Source organism: Sarcophilus harrisii, chromosome 1 (genome assembly GCF_902635505.1).
Source record: "Sarcophilus harrisii chromosome 1, mSarHar1.11, whole genome shotgun sequence".
Lineage (NCBI taxonomy): Eukaryota > Metazoa > Chordata > Mammalia > Dasyuromorphia > Dasyuridae > Sarcophilus > Sarcophilus harrisii.
In genome coordinates, this window is record NC_045426.1 from 11978076 (window position 1) to 11990995 (window position 12920).

At 42.0% G+C, this 12920-nt stretch overlaps 1 protein-coding gene across 1 annotated transcript in view; it reads right to left on the reverse strand.

Moving 5' to 3' along the window:
- Positions 1-12920, reverse strand: part of ERC2 (ELKS/RAB6-interacting/CAST family member 2) — a 981774-nt gene that overhangs the window by 793018 nt on the left and 175836 nt on the right.

Here is a 12920-nt window from a genome sequence, read left to right on the forward strand (position 1 = left end):
AAGTTCTAAATGAGTGAGATTTTACCTTATAATTCAGAAATACTGAACAGAAAGATCAGAAAGGAGTAATAAGAAAAGCATGGCACAGTTGACAGGGCACTTGGGTTCAAATCCAGCTGCAGATGTTCCCTAGTGGTGCAGTGGATAGAGCACCAAGTCTGGAGTCAAGATCTGAGTTAAAATCCGGCCTCAGACATGTTCTGGCTATATGACCCTGGATAAGGAACTTAATCCTCTTTGCCTCAGCTTCCTTATCTATAAGATGAAATGGAGAAGAAAATAAACCACGCCAGTATCTTTTACAGAAAACCCAAAATGAGGTCAGGAAGAACTCTCTCTGTCTCATCTGAAATATGAGGGGTGGGGGCTGTGGGAAGGGAGGGAGAAGGCCTGGACTTGTGACATCTCCATTCCTCACCATTCACCTTTGACTTCCTCAAGAAGACATAACAGAAGAGGTGACTTCCAAGGTGTGTCTTGAAAGAACATATGTATACATATTTTTTTTTTTAGAAATTTTTAAACTTTATCTCTTTTTATAAGTTCTCAAAATCTGCGGTTTCTGAATGGAACATCTCGGTATAACTGTGTCTATTTCCTGCTGGAAACTGATAAAGTTGAAGACAAGTCAATTCAGGTGAACGAACACGTATTAAGTGTGTGGTGGGCAGCATGCTAAGCCCGGGGGAGACAAAGAAGGGCCCAAGCTGTCCCTGCCTCTGCTCTCCTTTGGTCCTTGGGGATGACAAGAATCCAGTCTAAGCCATTACGAGTTATTTTCTAGGTCTCTGAGACCCTCAGTCTGCTTCTAACAGCTCTTACATGTGAGCCAAAGGAACCCAGGCTTCTGGCATTCCCTTCCCAACCTCCCCCAAGGCCAAAAAGTAACCCGAGGCGGCTTCCACAGTGCTCTCTTCATCAGCTAATCCTGCAACACAATTAAAAGAGGGGGAAAAACCCAGTTCCAGGCAAAATTGAATTTTTACAGTATTAGTTATAACCCCTAAAAATAGTTTAAGGGTGCCCTAAACTAGGCCGATAGAGGCACACACATGGCCATGGAGCATTTGTGTGCACGCGTACGTACACACACACACACTCAACTCTGTAAGATATGTATGTACAAAAAAGGGTTCTGTTCCCTTCGCTCAAATTTATTCCGACAAGTTTTATGTTATTTATTTTCATGAGTTTCAGACAAGATCTTTCTTAGCACATTACAGAAGCCTGGAGGGGCTTCCTGCATTGAAGACAAAGTCCAGCACTGTAAATGCTAAGTATAGTCAAGCAGTGTTTGGGGAAATGCTGCCAAACATATTTGAATATGGAGCAATCGGGCCAAGAAATCTCCGCGTTTCGAGCTAAGAGCAAAATTGGCAGGTCGGCGCTCGTTGGGTTCGTTTGTCTGCTACCTCAGAACAACCTGACCGCCTCCACTTCAGAGGACTTCGGGCCGGGGAGTCCGGAAAGAACAGGGACACATCTTTCTCGCGGCTCCCAGGCCGTCCCTCATACTCCCCACATCCTTGAGGCGCCATGTTGCCCCACGGCATTTGCCGCAGCCCGCTCACCAGGAGCCTTCCAACGAAAACGATGTCACAGTGACTACATAGTCTTTGGCTCACAAGGGTCCATCTCGGAACCAGGGGCTACTTCACTTTGGGTCGTGTGAGAAGACCTCGAAGCATCCAGGGAAAAGTCAATCACACTTTTAAAGGCATAGAAACGCCTTTGGGGCCCAGGATCAGTCAAGATCAAATGCTCAAACTTAGAAAACACCTTTTTAAAAAAGAGGAGCACTTAGCTCCAAATCCCCTACCATCCCCATGAAGCCTGCCTATGCCTGCCTCTCTCTTTCCTCCTGTCTCTCCCTCTCCCTTTCCTTCTCTCTGTTCCTCTCTCTTTGTCTCTGTGTGTCTATCTCTGTCTTTTTTCCTCTCTCCCTGTATCTGTTCTCTGTGTGTGTCTCTCTAATTCCTTCCCACCCTTCCTCCATCTGGCTTGTCTGTCTTTCTCCTTTTCTCTCTTTCTCTTTCTTCCTCTTTCTGTCTGTTTCTTTCTCTGTCTCTGTGTGCATCTCTCGTCTCTCTTCGTCTCTATGTCTGTCTCTTTGTGTCTCTCTTTTCTCTTTGTCTCCCTGTATCTTCTATTTGTATATCTCTCTACTTCCTTCCCTCCCTATGTCTGTCTTTCCTCTCTCTCTCTCCCTCTCCCTCTCTCTGCCTCTGTCTCTCTCTCTCCCTCCCTCCCACCATCTTTCCTTCTCTCTTCTCTTTTCTCTCATGTCTCCCTTATCTCTCTCATTTCTCTGTCTCTCTCTCCTTTCTCCCTCTCTTTTCTCCCCCCTCTCTTCTCTACTCCTCTTTCCTTCACTTCAGTTAACTCAGAGAGAATTGTTTAAAACTCTTCATTAGGAAGGAGACTGAATTTGAAATTGGAAGATTTGAGTTCAGATCCTGACTCAGTTACTCTGTAATTCAAGTAGGATTGGAACCTGGGTCTCCTGACTCCAAATCTAGCTCTTTTTTCACAAATCATGTGGCCTAACAGTTGTGCTGGATGAATTTCATTGATGGGAAATGACTTTTTAGAGTCGGTGCATCTACATATGTGAATAACTTGGGAAACAGATTCTTATTAGCTGTATCATAAGTAAGAATCTGAAAAACAACTGAGTAAACATTTATTAGGGGAAGCTTCCTACATTCGTATCTAGCCTTTGATATTAGCTGTGTGACCCTGGGCAAGTCACTTCACCCTGTTTGTATCAGTTTCCTCATCTGCAAAATTAACTGGAGATGGAAATGGCAAACCACTCCAGTATCTCTGTAAAGAAAACCCTAAATGGGGTCATGAAGAGTCAGAAATGATTGGACAACAACAACAAGAGAGCATTTATTAAGCATCTCCTATGTTTTGGGCATGGTATTAGGCTCTGAGAATATAATTACAAAAACCAGGGTCTCCATTCTCAATGAAGTTACATCACATTGGAGGAAAACTGGAGATGATACCCCAGGGAAGGAAACGCCAGGGCTTACAGAGCAGACACAAAGTAATTGAGAGAGAAAGGCAGAGAGACAGACAAAAACAAAAACAGAGACAAAGTCCTACTGCCAATGAATGGGTCCTTATGGAGGAATGGTCCTGACTCGGTGGTTGGGAGGGAGTGAGAGAAGTTCTTTTTGAAGTGAGCCCTTGCACTGATCTTTCTGTTTCCATGAACTTGTGGTGTTCCCCTTATCCAAGGTCAAACCTATTAACACCATTGTTATCAGTGATCAGTAAACTAAGTGACAGGGAAAGTTCCGAAGCTTGCAGATCGCATCTCCGGACATGACATCAGTTGAGTCTCCCGCCCACTCTGATATTCGTATTAGGAAGAGGCTGAGGCAGGGGAAGTGTCACCAGGGTCGCACAGCTGGAGGAGGAGGCTCAGACTCCAGTCTTCCCGCCTCCACATCCAGCAGAGACTAACCCTTATGAACCACTGACCTACACAAGTCGCAGTCCTCTTATAAAACTAAGAACTCTGGTAAAACCTGGTGGGGAAGAAGGTCCTGAAATTTCACAAAGAATCTGAATGCCTAAGCCTGGTGGTTCTGAATGCTGTGCAATAACAACTGACATTTCTATAGCACTTTAAGGTTCACAAAAGTGTGAAACAATATGATCTCATTTCATCCTCACAACAGTCCTGGCAGGTCGGTGCTATTATTATCCCCATTTTACTGATAGAGGAACTGAAGCTGGGAAAGATTAAGTGACTTTGCCAGGATCACCCAGGAAGGAAACATCTGGGGCAGGATTATAACTCAGCTCTGCAGCCAGCTGTCTCCTATGTAAGGGAAGGTGATTCAAGGGACACCAATGATAGGAAAGATGTGCAACTTCATTAGTGTCCAAGCTCTGGTTTAGAGAGTCCCCATTACCAGGCAGGTGGCTTTTTGGGGATCAGTCACTCATGGCATCAAATCCAAATTAAATGGTGGCAACCACAGGCCTTTGGACTTTACTTTGTCATAGTTCATAGTTCTTTACTGTGGACCCAATTGAGATGCCTGCTGTGTTACCCTGAACAAAGCACTTAACCTCTCTCAATGTCACTTTCCCCAATCAAAAAATAGAGATAATTTCCCTCCCAAGCTAAATTACTTCAATGGCTGATACATCGCTTTGATGGGAAGAGGGTTCAACTAGTTAATATCTTTTCTTTTCTTACCTTTTTTTCCTTTCTTCAGCATATCCTAATAAATGCTTACTCGGTTAAATTTCAGATTGCTTTTTAATAATATAGCTAGTCAGACTATGATTCCAGTTTTCCTAAGTCATTCACACACATACATACACTAAAAGGTTCTCTCTCATCGATGTAATTCAGCCAGCACAATTGTTAGGACGTGTAGTTTGGTGAAAACAGAGTTAAAATTTGGAATCGGGAGTCCCAGCTTCCAATCCTACCTGAGTCACTTCTTTGCTATGTGATCATGGGCTACTCTGACCCAGTTTCCTTGTTTTTTCATAAAAAAAGTATTCAACATGAGTTGTTATTAACATGGAACAAAGAGAGGTGAACTGATCCAACCCTCTGATCCAGCAAGAACACTGCTAGGTCTATATCCCAAAGACTCCAAAAAGGGCAAAAAGATCTATTTGTACCAAAATGTTTATAGCAGCTCTTTTTTGTGGTGGCTAAGAATTGGAAATCAACGGGATGCCTATCGATTAGGAACGGATAAACAAACTGTGGTATATGTTTGTCATGAAATATTATGAATACTAAGAAATGGCAAGCAGGACAATTTCAGAAAAACCTGGAAAGAGTTATATGGACTGATGTATAATGAAGGGAACAGGACCAGGAGAACATTGTATACAGTAATAGGAATATTATTTGATGAAGAACTGTGAATGACTTAGCTATTCTCAGCAATATAATGATACAAAACAATCCCAAAAGACTATTGGTGAAACATACTGTCTGCCTTCAGAGAAAGAATTGATATTGATTGAATATAGATGAAATCATGCTATTTTTTATTTTCTTTTCCCCTTTTATTTGAGTCTCCTTGTACAAAATAATTAATATGGAAATTTTGTTTCCATGTTATAATTATTCATAATTATATAATATATGTTAAATAATTACACATGTATAACCTATATCTGATTGCTTACCATCTCAGGGACAGGAGAAGAGAGAGAGGGACAGAGACAGGGATAGAATTTGGCACTCAAAACTTTAAAAAAAAATGTCTTTTTAAAAATTGCGAGGGGTGGGGGGAGCGGTGGAACAAAAAGTTTGGGCTATGCGATCCAAATGACAAAAATGGCCAATTCTCCTTTTTACTGGCTTATCAAGAAATCCATCCTACAGGAAAAGTTTTGGAAATGTGAAATATACCAGCCTTATCTTGCTAGTGTTAAAAGTACTATCATTCTATTCTCTTTATCCCAGCTCAGCATTTATGCTTATGATCGACTTGATTACTTTATTTGAAATGCATCTGATAATGTTATTGAAATGATCTTACAATCAATTTAATAAGTGGTCTGCACTCTACTGATGCATGAGAAAAGCAACTAGGTCCAAGAACGGATGTCTTTCTCCACGTAAGAAAAGTTGGCTGATGTCTCATTCAAGCCTGCCATCTAGTGGGAAAACTGAATGCCAAGAGAATCTCCCAGCAAGCAGCCCGAGACAAAAGTGGTCAAGGTGTACAGAAAGCCCCTGGTGCCTTCTGAGGGCTGAATTCCAGTGGGTCCTACTTCTCGGAGAAAAATAGCCTTGAACCTCCATTTTTCAGGCAAAGCCTTTCCTCACAAAATCAATACCAACTTCTACTTCTACTTCCCCCAAAAAACAAAGACCAAGGTGTTAGTACTCTAGCCCTATCTTTTCAAGATGTCTGCATAATAGGCAGAGAAGGGAATCAAGAAGTCAGTGAGGTCCAGCCTCAAATCCTGCCCCTGATACTTACTAGGAGTTGTCCATAGGAAACTCTGCCTCTGTAAGTTTAAGGCAACTGTCTGGAACACAAGTTAAAGGGCTTCTGGGCTACTAATAAGGCTCACTCTTTAACCTCTGACTGTGCTAAAAGTGACAGCCCTCCTGTTACTTCAAATGGAATGGCATTTGCCAATAGGAAGTCTAGTGGGACACAGGGAGCTGACACTGGAGAAGTCCCGTCCCGAGACCTTGTCTCCTGACGAATATTCAGCCTCACTTCCACGGCTAGCAGCCTCACTTCCATGGCTAGCAGCCTCATCTGAGATCTAGCAGTAATGGTCACTTCTGACGGATGCCCATGTTCAATAGCCAGATAAAAAAAGAAGCCTCCAGAGAGAAGAGAAAGGACAGTGAACCATGAACAATTTCACAGTCTGTATAGAGGCCCCTCTTCTGTGAGAGCAAGGACTCTGAGGAGTCCTAGGACACTGTGGTATTCCATTTGCCAAGCTCTTTATTTACATTTGTTGTTTTTATGAGGATTTGGATAAAGACGGTGCTGAACAAGTTCCTTTTCTGATCTTCATTTATATGCAATGGTCTACAGACTTGCACAGGTGGGGGAAATGACTGCTTTCTACAATTAAGAGAGAAGGAGCCCTTACTCTAGCACTGTGTGGTCCAGATGAGTCTTTCTCTAATGCTACATGTTCCAGATTAGTCTTACTGTAGCACTATATGTTCCAGATGAGTCTTTCTCTAGTGCCATACATTCTAGATGCGTCTTACTCTAGCACTGCTTTTTCCAGATGAGTTGTTGGACTTCATTAGTGAAGTTCCCACCCTGAGAGTTCCCTACTTTGGCCAAAAAGAAACCACTTATAATCGGGATCTGTCTCTCATTAGATCACTGGATGACTGGGTGATGCGACCGCCTAATATGGGGCCTGAGGTTGAGAAGACACTGCTAGGAATTTTGTTTATAATTAGGGAGTCACAGCTGGTAGCCCCATGGGTAGCTGCACCAGCACTTCTGATCCAACAAGCCAACAACATCTATCCCCTGTTGTTTGATCATGAGAAACTACTAAAAAAATAACTAAATACAAGATAGCTTAGAGGTAGGGCAATAGCAGTTGAGAAGTGGGGGAGAGGGGCACTTCAAAAAGAAAATGGCGGCTGAGAAGAGTGGGACTCTGAGGGAGGTAAGAAGGGATTGTCTTCCAAGCCCAGAGTAAAATTAATACAAAGGTGTGGAGGGTGTATTGAGGAACCCAGGAGCTCTGACTTAAACTATGTGCCCAGCATTATGCTTGAGGATACCTGGAGATATAAAAGCAAATATGAACAAGCAGATTCTAGTCAGGGATACAGGATTTATACAGTAAAGTGTTGACAAAATCTATTAAAATATTTTGTAGAGTTGGGGCTGAGGTATGTTATATTTGTGTTATATTTTTACTTCATTGTAAGTTCTGTGGTAAGTGGAGACTAGCTAATGCGAATATATGATATGACATCACATCATGTAACATAACAACAATGCAAAAGAGTTTGCATTTGTACAAGTCTATAAAACATTTTTAATTATCTCATGGGATCATCATTGTAACTTTGTGAAACAGGAAATACAAATATTATAAATGTTTCAGAGACTCATTAGCTATATGACCCTGGACTATTACTTAGCTTCTGTCTCGGTTTCCTCATCTGTAAATAGGGCTAATAATAATAAGACCCTTTTGATGCTCTAGAGATTTGTTGAACTGGCTTGATCTAGCAATCAGTGAGGCAAGGAAACAAAACATACACTAAGGCCTGTTCTCCCCAGCTACCATACAGGCTGAAGCAAGCAAAGAGAAAGCCCATATTAAGTACCCACTATTTGCCAGTCACTGTACTAGGTGAAGGGGAATCCGAGGGCCTAAAGGAAACTCTCCCTAATTTGAGAAAGAATCTTTGCAATTGAACTTCCAACACAACTTAACATGGCACTGCCTTGAGGCCCTTCCCCTTCCTGGGGGCCTCTCTGGGAGTCTGCTTGAGTTTGCAAATGTCCTTCCTAAGGGGTCACAGGTGCCCATAGGGAGAATGTAGGTCTAGAAGCAATATTTCTTTTAGAGAAGGCCAAAATCACAAATATTTCTTTGGTTACCATATCCCTCTACTGCTTCTTATTGTCTGTGGTCCACTAACGCCCCCAAATTGTTTTCAAATAAATTTCTGGGCAATCTCATCATGTACTTGTGAAGTTGATTTTTTGAACCTGAGTGTGATACTTTGCATTTATACCTATTAAATGATGCCTTAATCGATTCACTCCACAATGTTCTAGCCTGAAAAAGATCATTCTGGATCCTAAATCCTGGTTATCACAGTGTTCCGTTAAAATCTGATATTGATTCCATTTGTGGTTCTATCAAAGTCATTGTTAAAGATATTAATCATTGGAAGCTGGAGCACACATCTTTAGAACACTCTGTTGGGGAGCTCCAAATACCAAACTTAATGATTGCTAATTGAATCTGGATTTCAACTTGTCCAGAATCTGCTTAATTGAATTCCCCTTTAATCCACTTCTCTAGATTTCTTTCACAAAAATTTCATTTGAGACTTCACTCACTATTTTGGTTAAAATCTCTACTACAGCAGGTTGCCTTTTGAAATACACCATTCCTACATCATTTTCTTGGCCCAACTGGTCCAGTAATCCTGTCAAAAGTGAGAAATGAGATGAGTGATCAAATGAAACAATAATTGTATTATTATACAATTGTATTATACAATTATACAAACAATATTTGTAGATGTGGTCGGCACAGTGTCTGGCACACAGGCACTCTATAAATGTTTATTCCTCCTCTTACTCCTACCTAGTTTAGCATGGACCACTCTTGTAAATATACTGTGGGAAGATAGGGGAAGGTCTGAATTATGACCCAAATGACAATGAAATATTATTTCACAGTTGGAGGACATTTTAAAAACCAGTAATCCTTCTAGACTCATTTAGTCTGGGATGGGTTCCCATCTAGGGCATCCGTCATCCCAAGTCATGGGCATAGGTGAAAACTTGATTTCACACAATCAGAATTAAGGACTTAGAAAAGGATGTCCATGGCCACTGAGTCCAACTCCCCACTGGCACCTACCTGGCAAGTCATGATCCAGCCTCTACTTGAAGCCCTCAGTGAGAAGGGAACCCCAATCCCTCAAGACGGTCCAATCCCCTGGGATATGACGATCATTCTAATCGTCAAGAAGGGGCTTCTGACATTAAGTCATTTCACCAGACTACACAAAGGCATGAAGAAAGGGAGCATGAGGAATTCAGAGGAGCAAACTATCCAGAGAACTTTTCCATCCGGTGGAGACGCATTGGGAACTTTTTGTTTAATTACTTGCCATCTCAGTTATACTTTTCTCAAGCTAAAAACAGGCTACATACAATAAATTCAAAGTTTCCTTTGTGGGATACTTTTTCTCTTTTTTTCTATCAGGTAGTAGTATCTGAACTTAAAAAAAAATTCTGGTAATTGTATTTCTAACATTGTTACCCTTCAAAATTCTCTGTATCTTATCTTACACATTTAAACACATTATTTGGAGAAGATATCTGTCTGTAGACTGCCCCAGATTGCCCAAAGAGGATACAAAAACGGTGAAGAATCCCTGGTAAAAAGAATTGAACATTCATGGTTGTTAAAGTTGATCGAATTCAGAATTTTTTAAGAGAAATTTAATGTTTCTCTCAAGCTAACTTTTGACAGGGTGGGGTCTGGATCCATGATTTCATTGCTTAGGTGAATTCCCATTATAGAAACTCACTCAAGTGACACAGACAAATTAATAATAATAATCACCATTCAAATAATATTTCTAGTAATTTATAAATTATAAGATAATTTCTATTCTAAAATTTATATAAATTATACAATATCACAATAAATAATTCATATATTAATATCATATAAATTATATATTAATCTATATATGACAATTATGTAAATAATAATAAATTATAAAATAATATTTTACAATGAACTAAAATAATAATACATAGTATAACTAGATTTACATAGCATTTCATGTTTTCAAAACACCTTATCAATATTATCATCTTGATTTTGGGAGGTAAGTACTTTGATCATTTTACAGATAAGGAAAATGAGGCAGACAAAGGGTAATGGATTTGCTCACAGTTAGTAAGTATCTGAAGCCAGATTTGAATCCAGGACTTCCTGACTGTATTCACTGCGCTGTTTAGTGGAACTTACCTTTTCACGCAGTTGACTTGGACAATGAGAAGTTGAATGAGTGTGGGCTGGTCACATACTTGGTGAGGCTCAGAGTCAGGCCTTGACCCCAAGGCTGATCCTCGATCCCCCATCCTGTGCTTCTCCTCTGTCTTGGATTAGGATTCTCTGAGCTAGGTTTGTCATGGACCGAGATCAGAAACACTTGAGTGGAGCACACACACCTAAGGGACCTTGGGCTATGGAGGGTGGGGGGAACACGATGGAGTTTGTGGGTAAAATGGCACCAAGTTTAGCTAATTTCCGAGCTATCTTTTTCAACTAAACTGAAAACCACCTGAGAAGCTGGTTCCCTTATGAGCCACAACTTAGCTCAAACTCCATTCCTCCTCTCAAATGGAAGGGTTTTTTTTTTAATTTATGCTACATTTTCCCCAATGTGGAAAGCCAGGCCCTGTCTCCCAGATGCCCCAGTGGCACTGAGGCTCAGGCCATACTCTACAAAGCTTAGTTGGAGGCCTTAAAGCTGAGGGGACCCTTTGTATCATGTGATCTAATCTACTTACAGAGGAGGAAACCGGGGCCCAGGGAAATACTAAAGTTGTACAAGATGTAACAATGCTTGATGCAATTGTTCCCACTTGCAAGAACAGTCACTGTGGCTTTGATTTTCTTTGTATCCCAGAACTGATCACCTGCTGGCTTGTAGGAAGCACTTCCTGAATGGTTTCTGACTGAAGTAATTGATTGATTGATTGTCCCAAATCTGTGTGTGAGAGAGAGAGACAGAGAGAGAGAGAGAGAGAGAGAGAGAGAGAGAGAGAGAGAGAGAGAGAAGGGAAGAGAGAAAAGGGGAGAGAGAGACAGACAGAGAGAGACAGAGACAGCGAGAGACAGAGACAGAGAGAGACAGACAGAGAGAGAGAAACAGAGACAGAGACAGAGACAGAGAGAGACAGAGACAGAGAGAGAGAGAGACAGAGACATAGAGAGGGACAGAAAGAGAAATACAGAGAGAGAGAAAGACAGAGAAATGGAGACACATATAAAGACAGAAACACAAGGAAAGACACAGAGACAGAGACACAGAAATAGAGACAGAGAAACAGAGACAGACAGAGACACAGAGATAGAGAGATGGAGAAAGACACAGAGAAGGATAGAGAAACAGCAGAGACAAAAACACAGAGAAGGAAAGAAAGAGACAGAGACAGAGAGGGACAGAGACACAGAGACAGAAAGGGATAGAGAGACAGAGAATGGAGACAGAGATACAGAGACAGAGACACAGAGATAGACAAGCAGAGATAGAGAAATTCAGACAAAGACACAGACAGGGACAAAGAGACAGAGACCCAAAGAGACAAAGAGAAACAGGGAGACAGAGACACAGAGAAGGAGAAAGACAGAGACAGGGACACACAGAAACAGACAGACACAGGAAGAGTCAGAGAGACAGAGGACAAGAAAGAGACAGAAACAGAGAGGCAGAGACACAGAAACCATGTAACAAAGTGGGGGGAGCAGAGAGAGAACAGAGGAGAGAAACAGCAGAGAAAGAGAAGGGGGAAATGCAGAGAGACAGAGGCACAGACACAGAGAGGGACAGAGAGCGACACACAGAAAAAGACCCTCTTTAATGTGGAAATAAGTATTCCTTCGGAATATGCCCTGGAAAAACTTTGAATTCCATTTCTGCCCATGGGGATCAACAATCCTGTTTTTAATCACTCTGACTCCCATCATATCTTCAAACATGGTATGGAGAGCCAGTGGTTCTCTTCATAAGTGTTTTTAAAACATTTTATTTTGCTTAAACTATGTCAGAGAGGATGAAGGCCCACTAAGGTGCCCATCCTTTCAGCAGCTGGCTCAGAGGCAGTTCACATTCTGGAACAGAAAAGGAGAGGGGAATAACATAGTCTAGCCCCACGAGCATTTATGAAGCACCTGTTCGGTGCATGGGCCTAGATGTAACATCACCAGGGCACCGAGGCTTCATCCCAGGCACTGAAAATTAAAGGGGGCAAATATTTCCAGCAGGTGACCCCTCATGGCCGCCCTGCTCCTCCCAGGGTAGCAGCCTCCCCAAAAACAGCCTCTTGGTGTTGACTCCACACAAGCCAGTGACCCAGGGCCTCTGTCTCCTGCCTCAGTGGTGGGTCTGAGGGCACGTGGAGTGTCGCCCACCTCGGGAGACTGCATTTCTAGTTACACCTCTGGCTCTGGGGCGAAAAATACAAAAATGAAAAACCACCCTTGCCCTCAAGGAGCTTCTATTCTATTGAAAAGACCTGGCCTGCAAACACTGTGAACTGACACTCCACACCAGGGAAAACGGAGAAGGCTTCCCATGGATAAGAGCCTATTTTATGTCCCAAGCTCCTTAGAGTAATCTGGGGAAGCCTAGGAAGCCCCTTTCTATATGAAAAAACTCCCAAATACATAGAATTACAAAAGAAACCAATGAGAGTGAGATGCAGCTACCAACATTTTTTAAAAACCATTCATGGAGACCACCGTGGGGGCAGCAGCTTGGAAAGGCCTGAGCTATGACAGAAACAGGAAACGTGACGCTTCCCTTCCCTTCTCTTTCTGTGGGCAGAGCATCAGAATGGGCAAGCACGAGGAAACCTACTCACCCCAAAAGGAAGAGGAAAGGGCTCATTGTCAAGGCAGCAGGATCCACGGGCGACTTCTCATCCCTCATTATT